Source organism: Pseudochaenichthys georgianus, chromosome 9, assembly GCF_902827115.2.
Source record: "Pseudochaenichthys georgianus chromosome 9, fPseGeo1.2, whole genome shotgun sequence".
In the NCBI taxonomy this organism is placed as follows: Eukaryota; Metazoa; Chordata; class Actinopteri; order Perciformes; family Channichthyidae; genus Pseudochaenichthys; species Pseudochaenichthys georgianus.
The window spans coordinates 23078823-23093183 of record NC_047511.1 but is presented as its reverse complement, the minus strand read 5'-3'; the positions used below and the strand labels follow the sequence as shown (position 1 = coordinate 23093183).

The 14361-nt window shown below is 40.1% G+C and overlaps 1 protein-coding gene across 3 annotated transcripts in view; it reads left to right on the top strand.

Moving 5' to 3' along the window:
* Positions 1 to 8947: 8947 nt before the first annotated feature.
* The window catches only part of sema6a (sema domain, transmembrane domain (TM), and cytoplasmic domain, (semaphorin) 6A), a 110307-nt gene continuing 104893 nt past the window's right edge, over positions 8948 to 14361 (top strand). For all 3 annotated transcript variants that reach the window (XM_034090903.2, XM_034090901.2, XM_071204362.1), the window contains exon 1: positions 8948 to 9323. The gene's annotated coding sequence lies outside the window, so the exon portion shown is untranslated. The remainder of the gene's footprint in view (positions 9324 to 14361) is intronic.

Genomic DNA, 14361 nt, shown 5'->3' with positions numbered 1-14361 from the left:
AGCTAGCTGTCTACAAGGCTTGCATGCAATACTTTTTAAGGTCAAAGGTCAATTTGTTTAAATGATTGTACCTCCTGTAAAATGGACGCTCGTCCATTCAACCCCAAACAGCCACAGATAAACAATGTGTAGAGATGTTGCATCAAAAACAACCTCTGAAAACTCCAAAGAATAAAATATTAGGTAGAAATTAGTAATGAAATAAGAGGCTGAGATATATGAGACGTACACAGATGGAAACGTAGATTGCAAGTGAGAAGGAAAGACAGAGAAAACGTCCTGGACTGAAAAATAGATGAGCACTATGGGTGTGTAAGCAGAGGCTGGATTACTTATTCAGTAGGAACTGTGTGTAGTGTACAAGTCATTAAATCATCTATACCATATGTAGCCCGCCCAGGTGAACTTAAGGCTGGAACTCAGGGAGAGAATTGAAACACCTGGGTAAAATCTGGATCTGGATCTGGATCAACCAGCTGAGATGAAGATGGGAATAATAATATGCAATGACAGGGGAACATCTGCTTCCACTTTGTATGCCATTGTAGTTTTCTCAAGGTACCGTGCTCTGCAGCATCATTTCCTCATAAAATCAATTCCATTCAACACCTGATATGCATTCGCAGATGCAACAAGGTAAGGAAGGTACACTGTGTTTCAATGGTGTTTACACAAATAGTGTGCTTTCTCATGCAGCCAGGGTAAGGAGATAGGGCTCACCATAATGGTCTCTGCAAGAAATGTGTTACCATACATCAAGAATACACATGTTGTTGCATTGGCTTATTCCTAATGTATATATACCATCAAAATCATGCAACATAATACCAATCTTTTTAAATTAATGTTAACTCTGCTTCTACTTTTATTTTTCAATTAAAGCCGGTACGGGTAAACGAGTATTTCCCTAAGTTGTGTCTTAACTAACATACCCTGAAAAAGGGATGCAACATTTTGGAAGAGATCAGATTTATGTGAATATATGGATGAAGCTGAACTCAGGAGTATGTCAGAGCAAGGACTGGTCTGCCCTGTACTCTCCACAGTTGGTCTGTCTCGGGACTGTGACTGGCCTGGTTGAATGTGAGAACAGTGCCTTCAGGAGCAGAGCCAAGAACAAATCCTGAACAGTATACGATACCATTTAAAATTATATATGACATCAACAGTTTGATGACATACAGACAGTTTGTTTTTAAACAGGGTATTATTTACCTAATTGAAACAAACAATTAGAAAAATAAGGGAAGGTGTTCTGGGCCGGACTAAAGGGGTCAACTAAAACAGTACCAGCTTATCTAAAAATAAAACCAAATTGGACAAACTGTCGAATTGTCTATTAGTGTAAATATTATAGCAACTAAGTAAAACCAAAGCAACAACAAAATAATCTTAAGATTGTACCATGTGCCCCTAAAATTTGCTGCACTTGGTACATTCTGATAAGCCACTTCCTGTATATAAGTGCTCTGATTCCAGTGGCAAAACTTTTGCACCAGCCTGACAAGATATCCATCCAGTAACACCTGCGACGAGCAGCAGCACCATCAGCACTAGTAACTCAAAGAAATATAAATCAGAACAACTTCCAGCTCATTTATGTACAGTCAATCTGTACAGTGTGACTATAAATAGTGATGGCAAGATTAAGCTTCACCAAGCGTTGAAGCTTTTTAGCTAATTGTTTAGCGAAATGATTAATTTATCAAGTCTTAATGTGCACACAAAAGCAGCTGTTGGTCAAAGCCTGTAAACCAGACAGACATATCTTTGTAATCTCATTCTCAGCAATGTTCTCTTGATAAAGGATAAAGGCTGCTGTGTTTTGTACCAGTACAGATTTGGGAGTAATGACTGTCAACAATGACTCAACATCAATACTGAACAGAAGATGAATAATTATGTGCATGACAATTAGAAACCCATGTACTTCTATGAGTACTGTTTAATGGAAAACAAATCAGTTATATTATTTATCTGTTTGCAGATCTGTATTTGCAGTGCATACGGTCAGACTCAATGACAAGAAAATAAACTATTGTGTTAAAAAATATAGAAAAAAAGGTGTGTGGCAGGAGAGCTTCTGACATTTAAATCAGCTGTGTGACGGCATGTGCAGCCACTACCATATGGATTCAGACATTCATATTGTATGTGACCTACATGTGAGTTGAAATAAAAGAATGAATGAATCATTTTTAGTCAAAACATTCAAACACAAACCAACATTTACAAAAATGAAGGGAAAGTTAAAATGTATTTCAGTGAAATGTTTCCAACAATATCTAAAGTCCATTGAGACACGTGACAGGCTTTTTAAGACGGCTAAATAGTCTGTCAACCTTAGATTTGAATTATTTTTCACTAGAAAAATAAAGATAAATCCAGAAATGTATCAAGTTTTGTGATGACCCAGTTTTATCAAGCCGAACCCTCAGTGGTGTCCCATCTTCACATCTCCATGTGAAACTGATGCAAACAACCCCTCTCTTAAGACTTTATTAGCACTGTGACGTCCATGTGAGGTAGATGAGTGAAGGGGGACGACACAGGTTCCCATGCACAAGCACTCAGCCCCCCACCCACACATATACACTTACACACACACTTTAAAACTGACTCGCGCACACGGAGTCCCATCTGAGATTCTATAGACTATGCTCTCTAACTGTCACTCCTAGTTACAGACCTATCATGCAGAAGTGCTGACTTATTCATGGCTTTCATGCAAACATGGGTGCACAGTGGAAACTGAAGCTGGCTGGGCCGAGGCCCTGTGTGTGTGTGTGTGTGTGTGTGTGTGTGTGTGTGTGTGTGTGTGTGTGTGTGTGTGTGTGTGTGTGTGTGTGTGTGTGTGTGTGTGTGTGTGTTACAGTATTCTGCTTACTGGTAAACCCAGCCATGCTTAACATTATTTTGCCATTACAGGCCAAACACACACACACATATTCAGTATATACTTTGTATGCCTTGGGCTTACTCTGAGTCAATTTCTAATAAGGCAATTCATATATTTGGCAACATATTTAATGACACGGTGCGAATACAGCCTTTGCATGGAGTAAGGAAAGATGCATTTGATATCATCATGTTTTCATATAGCAGCACATCCAATGATAGAAGCAGAGAACATGGCCTCTGGATAATGGCACCTCTGTTGGTTTAGAGATGCCTAGATAGTCAAATTAAGCATGACGCTGTTGGTGGCCAACGTGCAGCAGTATATAGCTGCATACACTCAATGCCAGCAGGATAACTACATTTAACAAAGTAAAATAAAAATTCACGAACACCAAGGGTTGCATATATACGTTTAAATGTTCAGTGGTGAAAATAGTGATAAGCTGATGTTTTGGCTGTATGAAAGTTAGCAGCAATCAATCATCTCTGAATACAAAAAACCCTTTGCCCCCAGTAGCAGTACAGCTGAACTTGTAGAGCTTATGAAGTAAAACAAAAAACTCTGTCTAATAGAATTTCCTGGTCCTGGAAACCAATGAAAATGATGCTAGTTTGATGGTGCTAAAAAGGCTCTTCCTGTGACACTGGCTGATTCTTATTTCCTGTGATTCTTACTATTGTCTATTAATCATCATAATATAAAACCACAGCAGATAGGATCTGCGTACTTGTACTGGATATGAGTGTGTGGGTGAAGGATCTGAACAACACTGAATTCATAACTAGGGCATCTGACTGTCTTTCTCTACAAGGTTTTCTTATTACAAGCTCCACAAGGTGAATAGCACAAAATTAAGGCCTATCCTGTGACTTCACAAACAAGCTCTCACAGTTTTGGACAGAAAACCTAAGCTATACCACCATTGCAAAATCCTGGACAAACATAACCTACTCAGCTGGGAAAATCTTTTAAAACACACTTATGCATGTCTCATTTTTAAGATTAGAAACAGCAAGGCACCCCACCACTCTGCACTTTTATACAGCAGAACAATTCAAACAGCAGAACCACAAGGTCTGCCCTAAGAGGGGACTGTGTAGTCCCTCTTAGGTCCAGTTCCTTTGGTAAACTCTGTTTCTCTGTGAGGGCATCAACACTTTGGAACACAATACCGATACAGATAACAGATAAGGAATAACACCTCCTATCATACATTTAACCACTATCATAAGAACTGGCTTTTAAGCAATCAAATATGTGAACACTTTTAACTGTATTTCATCTGTTTGCATGTTTGTCTGTTCCTATTTATTGTTGTACTGCTGTTCCTATTTATTGTTGTACTGCTGTTGTCTGTTGTATTCTTTTTAATAATGTTTTTATTTCTCTAGTCTTGTTGTGGTTATTTAACATCTTGCCAAGGACAACAGTTGAAAATTAGCCTGCTGGCTAATACTTGCTCATTTACAGCAATATGGATTAATGTGCACTGTCCTTTAAATAAATAAACAAGTAAGTAAACAACTGCTATTACTGTAAACTGTGTACTCGTATGCATGTGTGTGTTAATGTGTCTGTGAGTGACACCCCTCTCCCCTGAGATAACTAATGATTATTTTTCTGCAGCTCAGTGGGCAACAGTATCTCAGTTTCTTTTTCTCTTTACTTACATCTGTACATGAAATGTACAGATATATACATAACATTACTTTGTAAGTGCAGTTTGTATTGGCTCTGTCATCAGCTGCTATATATTTTACCTTATGTTATAGTAGTTATGGTTTTGGCTTTGGTTGCTGTGATACAGTAGTCATTCCAAATTGTGGCCCATGTGCTAATGAGTGAAAACAATCTTAAATTCTTCTTTTCTGTCTTAATACTGTTTGAACTTCTGATTACTATAAGATTTGGAGTGAAGTAATAGAGTTCCCTCTATGGGACACCTGTGTACTCTTTAGCAAAATGTCAAACAGTGGACCGCTGTGGCATGCTTTTAATTTCCATTTGCTCTATTTAGTTTGTAAAATTATTTAAACTTTTGAAGACTTTCAAACTTTAAGACTGCAATGCTCATTATGTACTGTTATGTATTCATTTTACTTTCCTAAAGTAAATCACATTGACTTTGAAAATATACCTCAAACAGCATATTTGCATAGTCATTTCTCTGAAATATCTATAAAACACTTTTTTAACAAAACATTTGGATCCTGAGAAAACTTCAACATGTGAAGTAAACACATGAAGTATAGTATATGTATCTATTCATGATATGTACTTCAATGATTTCCATAGGGCAAATATCAGCTCATACATTGATTGTACAGTAGTTCGGCATATTTTTTTCTAAGAACAGTTTTTATTTTTGGGAAATTTGGTTTTTCTTTGATTACTAGCTGTTTTACTCAAATATATATTTGTTGTTTTACCTCCTAACAAGTCTGATAGGGTCTACTTTGTGTCATTTTGCATCTCAACGGAGTGTTTTAACTGTGCAGCTGTCTTATATCACAGGCTCTTCTATTGGTTAAGTAGTGTATAATGCAATTCACAGTACACAGTCCTTTTTTCTAGGTGATAATGTAGATTGTCTGGACAAAAATACAAAAACGTTTACTGAAATTATTTCTCTTTTGTAAAAAAGGTTACTTAAAATCTGAGTGCATTTTCAACAAGCTATATTCTTACTGAATTTGGCCTTCCCCCTACTGTACCTTTTCTAAAATAACCACCTAGTAGCATAACAGTGCTTCTGCTACTTTAATATAACAACTCTTATAGAAGGTGCTCAGGACTCACAGTGTACGAGTCTGGTCAATATTTTTGAAAAATCATAGTATCACTTTCAAGCTTGTGACTTTACCATAGTTCCCCTTCATCCTTCTTATCCTTATGTCTGTTTTCAGCACAATATCAATTATGCGATGACAGAAACAGCAGAATACAGTCTAAACTGCTGTCGTGCTCCCAGAAGTCACATATGGAAGAACTTAACAATCAGCAGTAGCTTAGCCACAATTTATAGATGTAACTACATGTTTATCTTTTTCACTTTACACCCTTTGAAGACAGTAAACAGGCTGCTGTGCCCATTTAAGCACTGAGAGGAGAGGTAGCAGACAGATTCAGTGATCGGCCTGCAACAGTACAAAGGAAGTTACTACTGTAAGTGGTCTCTGTTCCTCTCCCAGCTGTCTGTATGATCCACAGGTGAGCAGCAGCCATTAGGACTCTGGCAGAATTATTCGGGGAAGTTTTAACAAATGATGCTCCTCGTGTCCCAGCTGTAATACCCACAGCTCAGCCAATATAGACATATTATTGTGACAAAGATAGTGTAGACTGACTGTGGGTGGGTTATTTCTTAACAAGTATTATGTGAGTTTGTGTGTGTTTGACTGTCTCCTTATGCACATACAGTACATGTTCAATGTTAGGACTTTTAATTGCATAATTTAGGTGATCCCATATTACTGAATATTCAAGTGGGAAACAACACTCTTTCCATATCAGCATGTGTATGTATGAAACAGCATGGTTTACTGTAAGGCTCTTTTACATCACAACAGCATTGTCATAACCAATTGTGGTGAAGGTGGAAAGTAAATATTTATATTTACTGTACCTTACACATTTGTTCAACATCTACTTTATCTCAGCATTTCATTCAATGTTACTGAATACATTCACTCAAGGAAAAAACAGGTTTAACTCCAATTGTTTTTAGTATCATCCGCTCAAGATATGTTTGAGCCTCAACTAAGAAAATTAGACAACATTTCACAAAAAATCAAAGCTTAGTGAAAATGTGTACTTAGTTAAAGTTAAATTAGCTGAATGTACCGTAGGATTTTCAATGCAGGATGTACTTTACTGTAAAGCTACTGGTACTTTCACTTCTGTAAAGAACCTGTATTCTAGCTGATGTGGTGTGGCAGCTTTTCATGGACAGGAGAGGAGGTGTGAAGTGTCAGAGACACAGGAAATTGCGGCATGCTGTTACAAAGCTTTAAATGCCCTGTGTTTAAAGGTGGGTGCAGTTCCTTTAGTTAGTAGCTTCCCAGGCCAACATTAAGGCTGTCAATTATTTGTAGGAAATTCTTTTGGCCAGTAAAATGAAGAGAAGATTTCTGTCATGCTGAAAAGTAATGTTTAGATCAAGTTCCAGTGGGCTGGAGGGAAGAGAAAGGAAGGGAAGCTAAGTATGGAGTTTGGCAGCAGGTACCTGCAGAACTGCTGCTGTGTGCCTAATGTCTGTCCCGGTTGTGGAAGTGATGGTTTCTGTGTTTCTCTATTGCAACCGCCGCCTCTCCTCCACACACAGAGTCCTAATGCGCCTGGGACAACTTTAGCAAGATAAGCAGGATAAGCTCTGACACGAGCATATTTCCAGAGTTCAAACTAACTGGTGTGTATCTTGACATTATTGAGCTCGAATTATATCCTGCCCGCCTCCTACACTTAGCAACACTTCCACTTCAAAGTGTGTGAGAGCGCGAGAGAGTGAGTGAAATAGAGAGAGAGGAAGATTAAAGAGTTGGTGTGTGAAATACACAATGTTTGCTCTGTTTGTAACCTGCTTTTTGTTTGCAGCATTTGCATTGATGTTAGACGATCAACATGCTTTTTTCGCATTTGGTGTAGTATCTATAATGATTCACCTTTGTGTCATCAGTGCACAGTAGATGTGCACTCAAACACATCTCTCACACAGAATTGTAATGAACTCCAACAAGCATGCTGTACATTATAATGTCAAATGAGATGTTTTATATATGAATGCACTGCAGGCACTTAATTGCCAAATAAGTGCTTGTTTTTGCATATGCCTTTACCACACTTTACGTTGACTGTTTATGATTAAATATCTTTTTAACAAACCACATGAACCAAATCCAAATCTGCCTGAAAGAAGAGTGATTATGTTTCCTGCAGCACAGCCTTTCCTAATGGTTCAATTGCATCATTGTAAATTAGTTTTGCTTTTAAAGCAAATTAAATGATATCAGATGAGGAAATGATTGGCAGGCATGAGCACATTAGTTTACATCAAAAGACAACAGTATAGTGTTTGGCATTAGGCCTGTGGAAGCAGCACTGTACGGAGCTGTTACTGTAACAAGATGGCAATAGTGCCTGACAGGCCACTACTCAGGAACACACACGCACACACGCACGCGCACGCACGCACGCACGCACGCACGCACGCACACACACACACACACACACACACACACACACACACACACACACACACACACACACACACACACACACACACACACACACACACACACACACACACACACACAGACAAGTTGATGTTGACTTTGTTTAAGGTACGGTGTGTGCGCGTGTGTGTGTCTGTGTGTAGGAGGGAGGGAGGGAGAGAGATTGTGAGAGAGGGAGAAACATTTTCACTATGTGGAGCCCGCACCCCTGACATCAGATAGTAGCTAAGTGCAGAAGTTTAAGCAGCAACTTTCTTGTGGCTTTCAGACTGCACGTAATGACCACTTTGATAAGATCAGGTAAAAACCCATGTGTTAAAAAACCCAACAGCACAAAGCAGGTGTTTCTGTGTGCATGCACCCCTGCCAACCTGGGACCCTGGAGGGACCACCGAGGAAGAAAGAGCAGCCCAGAGCAGAGAGCAGACAAGAGAGGCTTTCAACCTGATCACATTCCGATTCGCATCATCATACAATACCTGCATCATTATTGTGTCTTTAAAATCACCATTGGCCGTTTGCATGACACAGACCAAGTGACCCAGCCTACATGTCTTCAAAACAGCACTTAATCTTATTTGAATTTCATACTAACCTCTAAACATTTGTCTTTTTTTCAATTCGTGTCGACACTATTATTAGCGCTCAGGCTTTCTCCTTCTCTAACGCACATTCTTATGAAATGCCGCTATTTAAAAATAGAAATACAGTTGTCCATTACTGGCACCCATTGACACAATACCTCCCGTTCCAGAGACGTAGCTCCTCCCTGTGTATGTGTGAGTGTGTATGTGTGTGTGGCGGGTGGGTGACAGCTGGGCTCGCAGCGCTCCGCTCCAGTCTGGTAAGAAGCTTCATCTCCAAATAGGACGACCGTCGGCTTTTGTGGAGGGGACTGAATTCTGCGCTGTAGCTAGTTCTGGGACACCCGGTTTGTTCAGTTTACGAGAGAGGAGTTTGAAATCCGAAACATTGTTTTTTCTCTCTAGTGTGGATTTCCAATGGATATTCCGATTTGAAGAGGTGTGATTTGAGAGCGGCATGTAACAAAAAGAAGCGCATGAGAAAAGTAGCGCTCGTATTGTTATTCTGACCGAGCACCGTCTGAACCGCTTTGAGAGCCATACCTCATGGATTACTAAAAGATATAGCTGTAAAAACTCCGAGGCATATCCATTCATGAGCTGAAGGTAAGATTTATTTGTTTATTTCAAACTTTTGGTGCGCGTATAGCCCGTACCAGTGCTTCTCCAGCCCCGGAGGCTTGTTTTCTGAGAAGCCAGGCTGCCGTGCGACAAGTGCACACGCTTCACATGGTTACGTATTTATAAATTTAGGGTGGTTTAGCGTATTTGTAAAGGTTTGTTAAAGTTCTGAGAATTATTGAAAGTGCCTTATTTTCTAATTAAATGAGAACTGCGATGATTTTCTTCAAGGAAAAATCCCTGTGCCGATACAGCAGACCACATGTTCGTGCGTAATCCCTTTTATGCTGTTTACCCATACGAAATAAAGAAGTGACCGTCTCAAAAAGAGCTATTGCGGATTACATTGTGTCAAAACCTCTTCACTATCATTCCGGGTAGAAGGTCAATTTACGGCAAATAAGAAATGTGCTTGTGGGAACTTGCAGGACCCAGACCGACTGTTTTCCTCTTGCCTCCGTCTGACATGCTGTTTTTCATCCTCGTTGAGTTTAAAGATTACAGCCACAAAACTTCCATCTGTAGACTGAAAATAAGAATGGAAATTTGTAGTATTTATATGTGTCTATAATGTACCCATGTTTTTTTGTGAAAACGCTTAAACAGTGAAGCGATGTGTCCGTTATTACAGTGCATGCTGGGCCATTTATTTCACATTCATGGAGATGAGAATTTGAGCAGCAATTGACATGTACAGTAGACATTTTTGCAATCACACTTTCTGTTTTCATTCTTTATATAAAACTAATCAGCGATTTAATGTTAATAATTAATTAATAAGTCATTTCACAGACACATTGTATTTGTTGGGAATTGATTCGTAGGGTGTGTTCATTACCAGGAGGCTGAGTGGTCAGTGTTACTCTGGTCCCAAAGATCAATCAAATGTTTGTAATTCTGAGGAGGAGACAAAATTACACCGGTCTCAGAAGTGGATTTGCCATTAAATGAAGTGCTGCCTGCTGCAAATAATTTTTTTAACAAGCTTAGAGAGGAGATAGAGGCCTCAAAAACCACATCCAGCAGACTGACTGCCAACACCCAGTCACTCCCAGTGGTTTCCCTCTCCTCTCCTCTCCTCTCCTCTCCTCTCCTCTCCTCTCCTCTCCTCTCCTCTCCTCTCCTCTCCTCTCCTCTCCTCTCCTCTCCTCTCCTCTCCCATTATGAAAGATCCCCCCAGAGTCACTGGGAAAGATGGAAAAAGGATTCAGCAAATCTAAATGTAGGTTATAGATTATCAAGTGTGTAAGGGTGATGATATTAATGGGGGAATCTAAGGAGTATTGAATGCTCACGGCAAAATATGCCTTTTATCAAAAGATTGTTCACACATAGTGTTTTGATTTTAGTATTGTCCTATATAAAACATTTAAAAGATTTCATGCTACCACTGAGAAGAAAGGGTGTTGTTTTTTATCCTTTTCCCCCCCTGAAATCGTTGGAAATATTTGGTACTTGTGTGTTTTTTTGATCTGCGACCTTAGGTATTTTCCCACTCATACTGTGCTGAGTGTTACACATTGACATTGAATGTGAAATAGCAAAAATGTTTCTATAACATTCGCCTTAAGGCATCCAAATGTCTTGGAGGCATTTTGCCTGAGAAGTTGCACAGGCTGTAAATCCTCCCATACTATTTCGTAAAGGCTACAACACCACAAAACAGAGTGATAATCCTGCTATTAACACAGTATACATTGACATGTTATGGTGCTGATACATGAATTACAGCATGATTACCTTTGTCACAGCAGCTTGCCTGTTCTCCTCCTGGAGAGGCAGAATAGAGCTGAACAACCAGAGTTGTTGCTTGTATTTGGAGCAATGCTCCGTGGAGCATTTGATCCGCAGATCCCCTAACAATAGCAATGGGGATGGCATTGTGTGTGACTGATGTGGATTTGTCCCACTGTACGTGTGGGGGAAAGAGAGCATGAGAGGGAGAGTTATTTACCTTTGCCAGTTAAGGGCAGATGCAGTCTGAAAACAGTAGGTTTGAATAATTGATAAATGGCTTTGCTCCTGTTCCAATGAATTGGCCCTCCATTATATGAGACCGGTCAGCTGCTGTTAAAGATTGATCTTCATTCAGACAGTGTCAATAGCCCCCATTCAATAGTGTGTGTATTTATGCATATTTTATGAAAGCCATGTTTTATTGATGCGTGTCCTTGGTGTGTGGGCTGGTGTTTTTAAAAAAACAATTAGAGGGCAAGAAAGCATAAAACCTCACTAACTCATCTTGATGTGATTTATTAATGCTTAACCTATTTCCAGATTCTACATCTTTCTTAATTGCAGTGGCAACAATGACACTATACGCTAATCAAAACAAGTCGTAGAGATAAAAAAAAAGGTAAATCATGATTGAGTATATTATGTTTTTAGCTAATTTTGTTTTAGATCAGCCTCATAAAAGAAGTGTGTATTTTGATGAAGCTGTCCATCAGAGATGTTACATGCTCACTTTTGGCTGTGCTCCTTTGGCTCTCATTTCAGATTGAGTCTGTTGTGATTCAGAAGGTAAAAAAAGAAATAATAACATATTTTAACAAGCCATAACAACTCCCACCCTGTATAGAGATTCACTTAAGCTTGTGCTGCTCCACCTCTCTTTTTTCTAATTTCCGTGACCTACTGAAGTTGAAGTCATTATTCGATAAACACTTTTAATTTTATGTAAGAAAACACACTGAATGATATTTTATAGGATGAGAGGAGATGGCACAGCTCCATCTATATTTCCATGCATCTTCTTTGTTTGTGCATATGAGAAAGCAGATATTTGACCACTACCTGCCATCCTTTGTAGTTAAGTTGGAACATATCGCTTCCTGTTTATATGAGATGATTAATGGTATTCACTATACTAAAGAGACCCAATACATCTCCCTGTGCAGTATGGTCCAGTGTGCTCTATTCACGGCATGGCCCATTGAAAATGTAATCACTCGCTAATCACTTGCTTCAGCGTGTTGCTCTAGCTCTAGTCAGTTGTTCACACACACATGCATGGATGCATGGCGTTCCACTTTCTAAGTTTCATTGTGTTGTTTGAACTGGCTGCTTTCGCCTTAACCCTTTCCTCTCCCAAGAAATGGCTCTGTAGTGCATCCATTGAAATAACCGTCTAAGTGTAAAACACTCTTCATACTCGTTACATTAGCATAATTGATTGAGCGTGTTGTCTATGCCAAAAATGCCAGCAGCATGAAGGACCAGGCCAAGGCTTTTTTCGGCCGGGTGCTGCAAGTCAGTGGTAGAATTGGCAGTGTCTTTAGTTTTTTTGGCTGTTGGTCCTTGGCAAAGCTTTGTTGTTAGAAATGAAGTCTATTAGAAAGTTATGGCTGGCCCATCTAGGGGAAGATTGCTAAGAAGCCAAACTTGACCACACACGTGCCAAATGAAAACAAAAGCAACATTTAAAATCTACTTATAACACCAGGTTTCTCTTCATGGAAATGCTATATCTGAACTAGTCAGAACATGCAACATTAACACGCACTAATACCTTTGTCAGAGCCGAGTTTGATCGTCTGTCATTACTCAAATGGGATGGAGATGAAATGCATTTGCAGGGATAATCCAAAAGCAGCAGGGCTTTGTGTGATTGCCTGGGAGATGAATGAATGACTGGCCTTGAAAAGAGCCAAGTCTTGTACTACAGACCAGATGATGTATATCGTGGGACACAGCATTAAAGTATGATGTCCTAGTTCCTGTCCTGCTGTTGTGCTTTTACAGGTGAGAGCAGCCAGCTGTGAGCCAGGAAGAGACCCACAGTCTGTTACGTCTCATTAGGGCCTCATCCGCTGCTGAGGCTGTGGTTATTTCTGTGGTTAGTTTGCTTGTTGGAAGCCAATAAGGAAGTGTGTGTCATGAGTGTGTTAAGCATCAGGTAAACACCATCTTGTTTAGCTCTTTAAGTGCTAACTCTGCCGATGTGCCACTGTGTTGTGTGAGTCAGACCCTCTCACGTTTTCTGTGTGTATATTACCACTAAGCGCAGAGGGTGGCTCATGGTGGGGGGGTTTGAGTGTGTGCATTTGTGTACTCTCTGTGACTCCGCGTGCATGTTTGCGTGGCGTTGTTGGAGTGCATCTGTCCCTCCTCCCCAGGCCCCAGCGATTGGCACTGCATCTCTCATCTATTAATCATAGAGCGCTTGCTCTCTCATTCCGTTGCCATAGTTTCAGGACCTGAGACAGTGTTGGGGTGCATGGCTGCCAGTAGAGAGGAGAAGTGAGAGGAAGGGGACAGAGGAGGAAGGAAGAGAAAAAGGAAAAGGCATAAGTGGGGATGCAGAGGGAAGGAGGAAACAATATACGGTATAGCAAGGGAAAAGCAAAGTAATTGAAATAGAGAAAAGGAGGAAGAGAAGTGATTGAAATAGCAATAACAGGCTCACACACCGAGCAGGTCCTCACACTGTGGATGAGAGTGCTTGAAGAACCAAAATGGATTCCATTTTTATCTCAGCAGTGAACCCTCTTTCTCCTTCTGTGCATACTTCTTTTTAGTCTCTCTCTCTCACACACACAGACACACACCTAAACTCTCTCTGTGCTCCGTCCTAAAGAGAGCAGGAGAATATTTTCACAGTACGCAGCATCTTGTGAATAACTGCGAGTTCGTGGGGCTGGTGCATCTCCAGTGTGTTACAGTACATTGAGCGGCTGTTATTTCACCTTGCTGTACAATGGAGAAGCCTTCCACTGAGCTGAGATGGAAGATGGGCCGGAGCCCCCTGTTTCATGCTCAGTTGGATGTGTTGATGGTAAAGCATGCTGAATTCATGTGTTATTCAATGACGGATAGCGATGGAAATAAACCACTATGGAAATGTCCAAGGCAGGGAATACCTCTTGCTATCAAGCCTGGTCTCTCTGTATTTATCTGCCTGTCCCTCTCCCTTTCTTCCTTTTCCTGTACTGTTTTCTATCTCTCTAACTTGGATTTCCCCCCCTCTCTGTGCAGGAGGAATACTCACCATGCGCTGTTACTTCCAGAGAAGTGCTTGTTG